A 13,351-nucleotide genomic window follows, 5' to 3' on the forward strand; every position below is an offset into this window, starting at 1 on the left:
CACCTGTAGAAGAAAAATAATTAATCTGTGGGGACGGTTTTGCAATTCGTTCCCTCAGTTTATAAACCGTACCCACGAATTCTTAAACTGTTCCCTCGGTTAAATAAATCGTGCCCACGAATTTCCAATCCGTGCGCTCAGATTTTGTAAACCGTACCCTCGGATTTTGAATCCGTGCCCACAAATTCATAATCCGTGCGCACGCTTTAGCAATCCGTTCCCACGGGTTTTAAATTGTACTCACGGTTTTTTGGCCCCGATCAGTAGAAACAGTAGTATAAGCTGTTTACGTCATAATACTTAAAATAGTAATTATTATTTTAATTTATAGGCTAAATAAATGAGTGCACAAATGTGTTTGTTTATTCTTAACATGTAGACTCATTTTGGCGATTTTATGATAATCTTTTCACCCAGAGTTAGATGCATGCTTCACTGTTAATGTAATTATTAAATATGTAATACTGTATATTACATTGCATTTAGTTTGAGAGCAAAGTAATGACACATAACCTGTACATTATTTGTTTCGTTAATTTACCATGATTCGCACTTACAAAACTTCATCTTTTTAGTGTTTATTTTACATTAATAACCAATAGATAATAGGATAACAATAACCAATAGGATAAAACACAGGTGTGGTGTTTTAGCAGCTAATCTGTTAGTGATTAATATAAAATAAACGCTATCCATGGTCTCATATAGCCTACTATGAGAAAATAAAGTTTAATAAATGCAATACAATGCATCCAGCACCTATAAACAGGTTGCCTGGTTGAATTTGGGGGCGGGGCCACAAATCCATGAGTCCAGTTTACAAACCCGTGGGAACGGATTGCTAAAGCGTGCGCACGGATTATGAATTTGTGGGCACGGATTCAGAATCCGAGGGTACGGTTTACAAAATCTGAGCGCACGGATTGGAAATTCGTGGGTACGGTTTGTTAATCCGTGGGCACGATTTATTAAACTGAGGGAACAGTTTAATGAATTCGTGGGTACGGTTTATAAACTGAGGGAACGAATTGCAAAACCGTCCCCACGGATTAATTATTTTTCTTCTACAGGTGACGTAAGGGGCTCCGTACAAACCACATTCAGTAAATTACAATGTTGGCCAAGACCATTTCCAAAAGCGACTGTCCAGCATTTATAATGTCCACAAGATGGCAACAACATCATATAAATGTGAAACACATGCAGGGGAAAACAAAATGCATTGAAGGCTTTTTAGACAAACATGTTTTGAGGCACATTCCTTCCCTGCAAAACATGTTTTAACAACAAATAGGACAATAAATGTTTGAAAAAAAAAAAACTAAGAGCAAATTCATGGTCAGTGATATTGATTTTTTTCTTTACATTTCTTTACAAATTTCACCAACAATATTAGGGTTTTATGCAATGCAAGTGCACAATTCTTTGTACTGACTTCCTATTTGACCTTGTTTTACTACACTTTACTACACTTACAACTGCAGCCAAATTACAGTACACTCTAAATCTCTCCTGCTATAGAAACTGCATTCTGCATCCGTTTTTTTCCCGTCTCCCTTCATCTCCATTACCCGTAAACCACCGACTTCCCACTGAGAAATTGCAGACATTTCTAAAATTCCTTTCACTAGGAAAGGCTAGCTTGGATTGTTAAATATGCTTTCGTAAAGCTGAGAGTTTATCCTCAAAAGGGATTGACTGTCACTCTGCTGTTGAACCGCCGAGGATATTCGGCATCAGAGCAAATATTGCAGCAAAGCAACACTTTAAATGCAAAACACCTATGCGGCTTCTGTTTAAGATGTAAAACAGGATCTAGCTTTGCATGTCAGTGAGTTTCACACTTGTTTTTCTTCCTCGCTTTGTCATCAACCTGTTTGTGTAACCCATGCGGGATTCCTTAGGTGTCTTCAATCTGTGTCACATGATCAGACCTTACAAGAGGATTATGACATTGGTTTGGCTATACTGAACCCTGGCCTACTTTGTAACCTATGAAAGATGTCTTTCTCAGTTGTCTAGACTAGATGTACGGTCAACTAATGGCCAGCATTCATGTTTTCGTACCATAAGTATTGCATTTATAGAAATTTTTAAGCAGGTAAAATGGTAACTTTGATAAATAAATTAGTCTTATTCTGTACATGAAGTTAAGAGGATTTTAATTATTTTATTATTGTTTTTTATTTATAAATGTAAGTAAATCACATTTAATACAAGCAATTAAACTAATATAAAAGAAACAGTTGCTTTTAAAGAAAATACACTACCAGTCAAAAGTTTTTGAACTGTAAGATTGTTAATGGTTTTCTGCTCACCAAGCCTACATTTGTTTGATCCAAAATACAGCAAAAGCAGTAACATTGTTAAATATTTTTACTATTTAAAATTACATTTCTATTTGAATATAAATTAAAATGTAATTCATTCCTGTGATCAAAGCTAAATTTTCAGCATTATTACTCCAGTCTTCAGTGTCACATGATCCTTCAGAAATCATTCCAATATCCTGATTTGCTGTTCAAGAAACATTTATTATTGAGTACATTTTTTTCAGGATTCTATGATGAATAAAAAGATCCAAAGATCAGCATTTATTTTTTAGACGGATAATATATAAATTAATTATTTTATTTAGCAAAGGTGCTTTAAATTGATCAAAAGTGATGATAAAGACATTTATAATGCTACCAAAGATTCTAAACCTTCTATTCATCAAAGAAACCAGAAAAAATTCTACTCAGCTTTTTTTTTACATAATAAAGTTTTTGAGCCACAAATTCAGAATATTAGAATGATTTCTGAAGGATCGTTTGACCGGAGTAATGATGCTAAAAATGCAGCTTTGAAATCACAGGAATAAATTACATTTTAAAATATATTCAAATAGAAAACAGTTATTTTAAATAGTACAAATATTTCAAAATTGTACTGTTTTTACTGTACTTTGGATCAAATAAATGCAGGCCTGGTGACTTCTTTAAAAACATTAAAAATTCTACAGTTCAAAAACTTTTGACTGGCAGTGTATTCCAGCAAAGAAGCTCAGTCACTAGATGCCGGATATGTACTATAGTAAATACATGGTTGGTAATCTGAAGCTCAGGAGGAACTGCTAATAGATAATTCCTGCTAAGCTTTTTAGTGGCAACACAACAATCCAATTGATGAATCAAGGTTCATGCCATCCAAAAGAAGAGCTGAACTGTGTATTGCCTGACTGCTGCACTTACAATGAACTCTTACCAAATGACTCAGTTTTATCATTTTCTTGCAGAAACACTGTTTATAAGGTCAAAATGAGGTATTGTACAAAAAAAAAAACCCGAGAGAGATTTGTTTTTCATTCGCCGTATTGCAGCAAACACATTCTCTGGGAAGTTTTCCCCCCTTAAAATGTTTACCCAAACAGCCCAGACATAAGGAATGTCTCAACTGTTATTTACAAAAGAGGAGGAAGTGAATACTTGATGGTCAGTGCTCATCTGGCTCCTGGTTTTTGGGGGTGATAACAATAATGATTGTGATCAAACCAAGCTGCTCTGTGTGAAAAACAAATTGTTGCACCCCTCCTTCAGGAATCTTTTCTTTTTCTAACTGTAGCTGTTCACCCGAACATAATTGTCGCCCTCTCCTCCAAATTCCTTTTCCTGTCTGGGCTTAGATAAAATGAGAAACAAACAGTTTGTCATCACTATTGTCAGTGGTAAACATGCTTATTTCCACTTGACTGCCAGCCTGAAATGAAACTAAAGGAAAGGTAGTCTGGGTGGAACGTGAAACGGCACGAGGACAAATTCATATGGACAGAAAGAGTATCAAGGGAGTGCTTTTTCTTTTTCTAACAGTAGCTTTACAGGGGCTTAACTTTGTTTTGTCAGGACAGAGGTAATCTGGGGTGCTATCCTTGTGTTTAAGCTTTGTTGTGAGGATAAAACGTATTTTGATTTTTTTAAAAAGATGTATGATTATAAAACAGGAATGTGGGCTGCTTATTCTTATGTTAGCAAAATGAGTCCTTTACATGTTACACAATATATGCTCTTTAATTAGTCTGGGATCTTTCAACAGTCTTACCATTGAATTTGCAGTGAGAACTGATCCTTTTCTCTGTAGTGTTGAAGAATTGTTGTACAAATGATGTGGAATTGAAACCATCTGTGAACATACTAAGGATCTGTTTGTTGCCCAATGAGACATGAGACATGATAAATGCTGCATTTTGACATTTGGAGGCGCCAAACACAAACTTGCAGATTAGAAGATACAAGGTCAAGGCGATTTCCAAAGCTAGAATGAATTCAGCTAAGTAGTGCTCACAACTCTGAATGCTGTCTAAGTGAAATACTATATTTTTGGATCCATAATTTTATATAAAATAAAATAATATTAAAATGTGAAACTCAAAAATAGATTTAAATGAATATAGGTTACGTTGTAGACCTTCATATCTAAAATTAATACATTTCAATGTAATACCTCACATTTATATGCTGCAGAATTCACAATTTGCAGACCATTTTAAGTTTACTCGAATAAAACCGACTGGAAATTTAAACGCGTAAATCTAAAACTGATTGAAATGTGTTTTAAGTTTGTTTAAACACTTAAATAGGCTTTTATTTAGCATTTTAAAACATTATTAATATATTCCATTTTTAATAATAAAGTTACGTTCTGGTAATGTTGAACAGTGATGACTCCGCATCATCACGACCGAATGAATGGATTGTAATTGCAAAGCCGTTCCGTCTCTATGAATGAAATTCTACATCGGATTTTACTTTTAGCTGACAAGACTATATGTCATTGGCAAAATATGTGCACTGCTAAAATGTGGAGCTGGGTGATATTTTGAATATAGAGGATTGATTACAAATCGTTATCGTTGTAGATGTAAACGGGGTGAATATAAGGTTATAAAAAAATCATTCGTTTTAAAACCTTTATCAATATATATCATTTAACAGCTCCATGTACCAGAGACGACGTGCTACGCCTTCCAGCGTTAATTGAATTGGAATAGAAATAAGTAGCGTACTAAATTAAGGGCTATAATTATTTTATCTGAACATACACATTAAATTCGCTTTACTCACACTGTGTTTAATCTGATGTTTATGAAACTCGGATTGCATCTTAAAGGGCCAGTGCACTTGGATTTAATAATATTCAATCCGTTTTCTTGGAAATTATTAATATGGTACCGTTAACACGTCCTGAGTAGCTAACACAGCCGATATTATGTGGTATTTTCTTGTTTCTTGTGGTATTTTCTTGTTGTGGTGGATCTTATTTTTTCATACCTGCCTCTCCTATTGTTTCCTAATTAAAGGTTATGCATATACTTCCTTCCATGAGTGTTTATTTCATAATACATAATAGATTTGTGATTTTAGGTTTTAAATTCTTTTTTTATTGCGTACAGTCACATGTTTTCACTTTTGTATTTTATGGAGAAACAGCAAAGGAAATAGCTTAGGAAATATGATACAAATATAAACATATGTCAAGTCAGGCACATCACATCTATACACTACCAGTCAAAACATTTTTGAACAGTAAGATTTTTTAATGTTATTTAAAGAAGTCACTTCTGCTCCCCAAGCCTGCATTCATTTGGCCCCAAATACAGTAAAAGCAGTAATATTGTGAAATATTTGTGCTATTTAAAATAACTGCTTTCTATATGAATATATTTCAAAATGTAATTTATTCCTGTGATCAAAGCTAAATTTTCAGCATCATTACTCCAGTCTTCAGTCTCACATTTTGTTTTGGAGTAATGATGCTAACAATTCAGTTTTGAAATCACAGGAATAAATTACATTTGAAAATATATTTAAATAAAAAAGTTATTTTAAATAGTAAAAATATTTCAAAATCTTACTGTTTTTGCTGTACTTTAGAACAAATAAATGCAGGCTTGGTGAGCAGAAAAGACTTCAAAAAACTTTAAAAATCTTTAAAAATGTATATACGGTAGCAATATAAAATAAAGTTCTACAAAAGACAAGTGTTATTATTCAATTATAATAATATTTTTATTAAAATATGATCATTCTTTTGATAATATAATGACAAAAATAGTTTTAAATGAACAAGAAATGATCTAGATGTACAATGCTGTGATTGATGCTGTAGTACATGTAGAAATGATGAACAAATTTAGTTTATATACATGACAGCTAGATATATCTATCTCAAGCTTTTTTTTTTTTTTTTTACAGTTGTCGGTTTTTCAATGAAAGAGATTGTTTAGAAATATCTGAATTAATTTAATGATGATTCCACATATTTTATTTCTGTAACTTATGACTATTCATATATTAATGAAATGACAGACAATGAAAACATTATGACAGACCTAGTATTAGCATATAGCCTAACTATGTAAGCAAGTGTGTGTACTTTCGTTAAAACAATAACAACAACAAACAACAAATTCCTGTCACCTTGACTTTTGAGATCAAATGGTGTTCTGGCGCCTACAGGGTTGGTCCAGTGCTCCAGTCCATGTTTTGACATTCTCTCATGCTTGGTGTGTTTCTCTGTGAGAGAAGCCGAGTCTTGTTTACAGCGGTGATTCTACTGAACGGACACCGTCAGAAGAGTCGCGGAGGAGTCCGAACGCCGCCGTGGAGACTCGAGAATCAAACACTAGGCTCTGAAGCTATTTATATCAAACAGTTCGTGATTTTTTACGGCGCGGAAAACCAAAAACCCACGCTCGGGAGCTGCTCATTTTTGCACCTCGACAAAATGATTTTTTTTCCTACCGCAAAACAGACCGACCGTGAGAGCGCGTGAAGACGGTAGGGGAGGGTGAGCAGTTGGTGAAACCATTTTTGTCCTGGCGGATATTTTGGATCGAGCCCTGTCGGGAGGCTTTCATTCATACAGAAACAAGCTATCCGAGTCGTCAAGCTCTTTGAACGTGACCTCAAAATTCCTCCATACATCAGCATAGCGCAGTTCATCACACTGGCATAGGCACATTCGCATAAGGTGTTTTTGTCGGAGGAGAAACCGCTCGTTTCGCTGGCCGTACTGCGCGTCCCTCTCGGGTTTTCAAGAAATGGAGGCTGAAGATGCAGATTATCGCTCGAGTGAAATTCGTGGCTCCGACACGATTGCATCATTTAATTGCTGGCAGGAATAACAGAATGTTTTAATTGATCTTAATGTTTCCACTACAGGAAAATTATACAATTATTGCCAGATATCTTTTATCGAGTCCCTCCTCGCCTCCCGTTATCTTCACGGGTAAAGGAACTATCTGCTCATCCAAAGCGGATTCTTCTGGACTTTTTGCTTGCTTACAAGAAGGAGCGTCGCGTTTTCCTGCGGTTTCGTCTTTTTGTTTTTTGGAAAACTGATTTTTAGGAATGAGATCTGGAACAGCCAGGGATGTTTGGACCTTATTTTGGGGTCCTGTGCTGTTTCTCTCCACCATCTGCCTGTGGTCTGCGCATGGAGAAGGTAATTCAGGATTGTTTTGTATTCTAATACGAAAATATATCGGAATTTTCCTGTAGCCTTGTATTATCAAATCCTTGCTTCAGTCTCCTCAAGGTGTTTATGCACTCACGTCAAGCGTGAGTTTACCTGCATGGTGTTCAGGTATAGACATTCAAGGGGCCTAGAAACACACGACCCAATTTATTAGTGATTTATGACCTCCTACTACCACTACATTTGACAATTTCCCTCAGACTAACGCTAAACTTTATTTTTTTTCCGTCCTGATGTCTCTAGGCCCATCAGTTAATTGTCGTGACATCGGATGTGTTGTGAGTCTAGTGTGCTTTATGAATTATTCATAAGCTGGATCACGTTGGTATTTAGAAGCTACGTGAGAATTGCCTTATATAAAGCATTTGCCTGTATAATATTTTTATTTTAGGCCAGATTTAGTACAAACAGGCAATAAGGCTAAACGTTACTCGGTCATATTAGGATTTGCTGATTCTGTCGAGCATCACGCAGTGAAGTAAAGGTGACTGTACACTGACCATGTGCTTGTTTTACGTTTCACAATGTCCTCAGGAGGGTCATACGGGGTGTTTTGTAACACATTTCGTTTTATTGTCTCTCATACTGTCTTTGTGTATTACGTTTAATTAGAATGTTCACATATTTGTTTGTTAGAAATTATTTAAAGTAAACTAAGTAGTTGTAATCTGAAGTGTGTAAATTAATGTTAAAGTCCAAGAGACCGGCTATAGAAATTTTCCTGCTTGGATTTGTATTGTACTAAAATATATTTGTGACCCTGAACCACAAAACCAGTCTTAAGTGGCATGGGTATATTTGTAGCGATAGCCAAAATTCCATTGTATGGGTGAAGATTATCTATGCCAGAAATTTATGCCAGAAGACCATGTTCCATGAAGATATTTTGTCAATTTCCTATTGTAAATATATCAAAACTTAATTTTTGATTAGTAATATGCATAAGATCTTTATTTGGACAACTTTAAAGGTGATTTTCTCAATAATTCGATTTTTTTTTTTTTGCTACTTTTAGATTCCAGATTTTCAAATAGTTGTATCTCAGTGAAATATTGTCCTATTCTAACAAACCTTACATCAATGGAAAGATCACAGTTGTAAAATTATGACAGGCTCATGTCTTATGACTGGCTTTGTGGTCCAGGGTCACATTTGTTCAGAAATAATTAATGTGCTGTCCCATAACTTTGTCAGTTTCAACTCTAAATGGTCATATTTGACCTGGACCACAAAACAAGTCATAAGGGTCAAATATTTGAAATTAAGATGTATACATAATCTAAAACTGAATAAATAAGCTTTTCATTGATGTATGGTTTGTTAGGATAGGACGATGTTTGGCCGAGATACAGCTATCTAGAATCTGAGGGTGCAAAAAAATCTAAATATTAAGAAATCGCCTTTAAAGTTGCCCAAATTAAGTTCTTAGCAGTGCGTATTACTAATAAAAAAAGAGATTTACGGTAGGAAATTTACAAGATATCTTAATGAAACATGCTCTTTACTTAATATCCTAATGATTTTTGGCATAAAAGAAAAATGTATAATTTTGACCCATACAATGTACAATATACCTGTGCAACTTATGACTGTTTTTGTGGTCCAGGGTCGCATATTTTATAGCAAATTAAACCAGAGAACCTGCTAATTCAGATGATACCAAATTTGTTCAACTTGTTTATTTTTAAACCACAATTTTTGTACTTTCTTACCTCGGAGTAGATTTTGATTTTATGATTATGCTAGAGAATTGATAAGGCTTAAAGGTACAGTTCAGCAAAAATGAGCATTCTGTCATCATTTACTGACCCTGTTTGGCTTTCTGTCTTCCGTGGATGACAAAAAAGGGACATGTAAAGCAGAAAGTCAGTCTCGGTCACTATTTACTTTCAGTGTATGAGAAAGATGCACTGAAAGTAAATGGCGACTGAGGCTGTCAGCCACTTACATCTCCTTTTGTGCTCCACAGAATAGCGCTACTTAAATGTTATAAACATTAGAGAATGGGATAAAAAGTAAGTAAATTTCCTACTTCACGGTCGATCTGTCTTTTTCAAAATGAGCGAATGATTCGTTGGCTGAGAGACTGCAGTGTCAGAGCATTCTGGCTAACTGAATTGAGCCTCTGTCACGGTCACAGCACATGATAAGAGATGATCCGATAGAAAACCTAACCTTACAGTCAAGACGGCAAACCTGAAAATGAAATAAATCCCTGTCATTTGCCTTATCAGCTGAATTTGGGCTGAAATGTTTATGTGAAAACAAAATACCCAACCCACAGGGTTGAAATTGTTTGTAAATGTGGATATCACAAATTGTTTTACACTTTTAGACTTAGTGATTTGTTATTTTTGGAAGGAGTTTCTCCAGTGGCTTTTGCGTAATGTATGATTTTGTTCATTTTTCTGTATTTACACACATAAATATGTTTCTTTCAAGTCAGGATGGCAGTAATTTATATGATTAAAAGTCTCATGAGAAAGGAGTATGATAACAATATGTTATTCCTGCTGTGAATTTTCACATCTTTCCATAGTTTGAAGTCATCTTGTGCTTGTAGGTGGATGTATTTGTGATGTTTTTGCAGCTTTAGTGTCATCAAATGCCTAATTGTGATTGTGTGGGGGCTGCATTGTGGCATAATGAAGGTGGTCCATTCTTTGGTTTAAACTCGCATTTACATTCAAAAGGAGTTAGGATGTAATTGAAGGCCATTGACCGGAGTGGCCAGTCCCACATCCAGGCCACTGTGAATGTCAGGGGGGTCTGTTTCTCAGCACCCTGCGGAGACCAGCAGCACTGGCCCTTTAGAGAGAGGGTTGTGTGGGGGGTAAGCTCTCACTCCTGGACTCCATCATTGCATTGTCCCGTGTGTCTCTGTCTCATAAAGTGTGTTGCAAAGACACTCGACTGACACACTGACCTCAATCAGCGCAAAACCGGTTTCATATCTGTCTACTCTTGGGTTTGGGTCCATTTGTCCAGTTCGATTTGCTACTTCCTGAGGGTTGTTTAGAAATGAAAAGTTTCGTTTAGGCTGGGTATGATTAAATAAGAATAGAAACAAATTGTAGGATGTTAGTTTACAACAGTTAAATAATTGAGGGTTATAAAGAAGATAGTTGCTTTGGTGATTGGATGTTTTCAGTAGGGATGCACTGATGTAAAATTTTTAGCCAATATCTATAATATTTATTATTTACTGGCAATAATATTATCAATAACAATAATGTCTATTATTCAAATCGATTAATTGCGATTAATTGACTATTTTGGATGCGATTAATCGTGATTAATCAATTTGAGCCCTAATTTAGAATAATTGTTATTGATTTGTTTTGTATTGAAAATGTCTGAAATTAATATTCTATAATGTGACCCTGGAGCACAAAACCAGTCAATGGAGGAGTAGCCAACAATACATTGTATGGGTCAGAATTATTGATTTTTCATTAGGATAATTACTAAAGATCATGTTCTATGAAGGTATTTTGTAAATTTTCTACTGTAAATATATCAAAACCTAATTTTTGATCAGTAATATGCATTGCTAAGAACTTAATTTGGACAGTTTTAAAGGGAAAAATCAATATTTAGATATTTTTATTTTAGATTCCAGATTTTCAAATAGTTGTATCTCAACCAAATATAGTACTATCCTAACAAACCATACATCAATGGAAAGCTTATTTATTCAGCTTTCAGATGATGATAAACCTCCATGTCAAAAAAAATTACTGTTATGACTGGTTTTGTGGTCCAAGGTCTCATATTTTGTTAACTTATAAATGAAGTACCACCAACCACAAAACTAAAATCAGTCATCTAAAATTGTTTAAAAGTAAATTTGCGTTCAATGATATAATTTACATTATGAAACTATTTATTTTGAGATTTGCTGAAGTGTACAGTTAAGTGTTATTTAGTTATTAGAGTTTTAAGTGCCTATATTATATGCATTTACAGGTCTATACACTGGTATTCAAAAGTTTAAGATTTTTTTTTTATATAAATCTCTTGTGCTCATCAAAGTTACATTTATTTGATTTGACAAAACAGTAATAATATAAGATATTATTGCAATTTAAAACAACAGTTTTCTATTTGAATATACATTAAAATCTAATTTATTTCTATGATGCAAAGCCGAATTTTCAACTGCCGTTACTCCAGTCTTCAGTGTTACAAAGTCCTTTAGAAATCATTTTAATAATGCTAATTTATTATCAATGTTGGAAACAGTTGTGCTTTCTAATTTTTTTTTGGAATCGGTGACATTTTTTAGAATGCTCTGATGAATAAAAAGTTTAAAAGAACAGCATTTATTCAAAATAGAAATATTTTCTAATAATATAGATCTTTCCTATCACCTTTTATCTTTTTAACACATTCTTGCTGAATAAAAGTATTAATTTCTTTTAAACAAAGAAATTTTCTGACCCCAAACTTTTAACGCTAGTGTATACTTCTAAGTAAGTGCTTTTTCAAATAAATGCAGTTCTTAACATTTTTCTCATCAAAGAATCTCAAAAAAAGTATCACAGGTTCCAAACAAATATTAAGCAGCACAACTGTTCCCAACATTGATGATAAATCATCATATTAGAATGACTTCAGAAGGATTAGAATGATTTCTGAAGGAAGACTGGAGCAATGATGCTGAAAATTCAGCTTTGCATCACAGGAATAAATTCTATTTTGAAGTATATTAAAAAAGAAAAAACACTATTTTAAATTGCAATTCTATATTAAAAATCTATCTATCTAATCTACCTATCTAATCTATCTCACTCACTTCAGGCTTATTGCATACTTATTCCTATATAGAGTAGAACGTTTATAAAATATTCCATCCTAAATTAATGGCCATGCCCTATTGGGATGTCCTCTTTGGTCTTTTTTCATCCTGTTCTGTTTAAAAATCTGGTAAGGCTAATAAAATGTAATTTAGCCTCCTTTCAAGTTTTACCACAGTAAACTTTCCATGCCACTTCTTCCAAGTATATGGCAAACAAGCCTCCATGGTTCATTGAAAAAGAGAGGGGCGAGCGAGAGGAGAAACATGAGGTTTGAAAATAGAACATGTAAAAATACACGGCGAGGGGAAACAGACTTGGTTTTGTTGATTTGAAGAGTAGCGAGTTTGTGAACTGTTTTATTGGGCTTTAGCCGTTCACACGGACAGCCTCCGGACAGCCTGGCGGCGGAGCGCGAGTCATTGCGTTTGCTGCTGTCGGACACTGACACACGCTCAGACTTTCAAAAAAAGTCCCAGCGAGAGTCCTGAGATGTGGCTAAAACTCAAGATTAAAAATGCATTATCCTGTAACACCTACTCCCACATTCAGCCTTGAATTCTCACAGGCCTCCTTGTGTTGTATCTGCAGTTATGACTGTATCCATTGCCTATGAAAAACAGGAGAGAAATGTCTGTCACCGAGGTGAAACATTCTGTAAAGAGCAAATAGTGGGTGAACTTTAAGTCTTTGACTTCATATGTGATAGCCCACCTTTGCCTACTTCAGTTTGTGGTATTCAGTATTCTGGTGTTGCTCATTCTTTTCGTGACTGAGGGCGCCTACGTGCTAGAGTTTTCGCTGCGTCAGATCATGTTGACTTCAACAGGGATGGTTTGTGTAAGTTTCAGGAATGAATTTCAAACTTCTCTGCCTCTTTCCACAGCACATCCTACTCATCATGGGTCTCTTCCTATGACTCAGATGTGCGCCGTAGTGACCAACGCTAGTCTTCCTCTCTTTCTTTATGTGTCCCCATCCCATGTTCTGGCTCTGCTGAGTTGTGCTTCATCCTCAGTGTGGGAGCGTTCGTGCCT

This window comes from Garra rufa, chromosome 11 (assembly GCF_049309525.1).
Source record: "Garra rufa chromosome 11, GarRuf1.0, whole genome shotgun sequence".
Taxonomy (NCBI): Eukaryota; Metazoa; Chordata; class Actinopteri; order Cypriniformes; family Cyprinidae; genus Garra; species Garra rufa.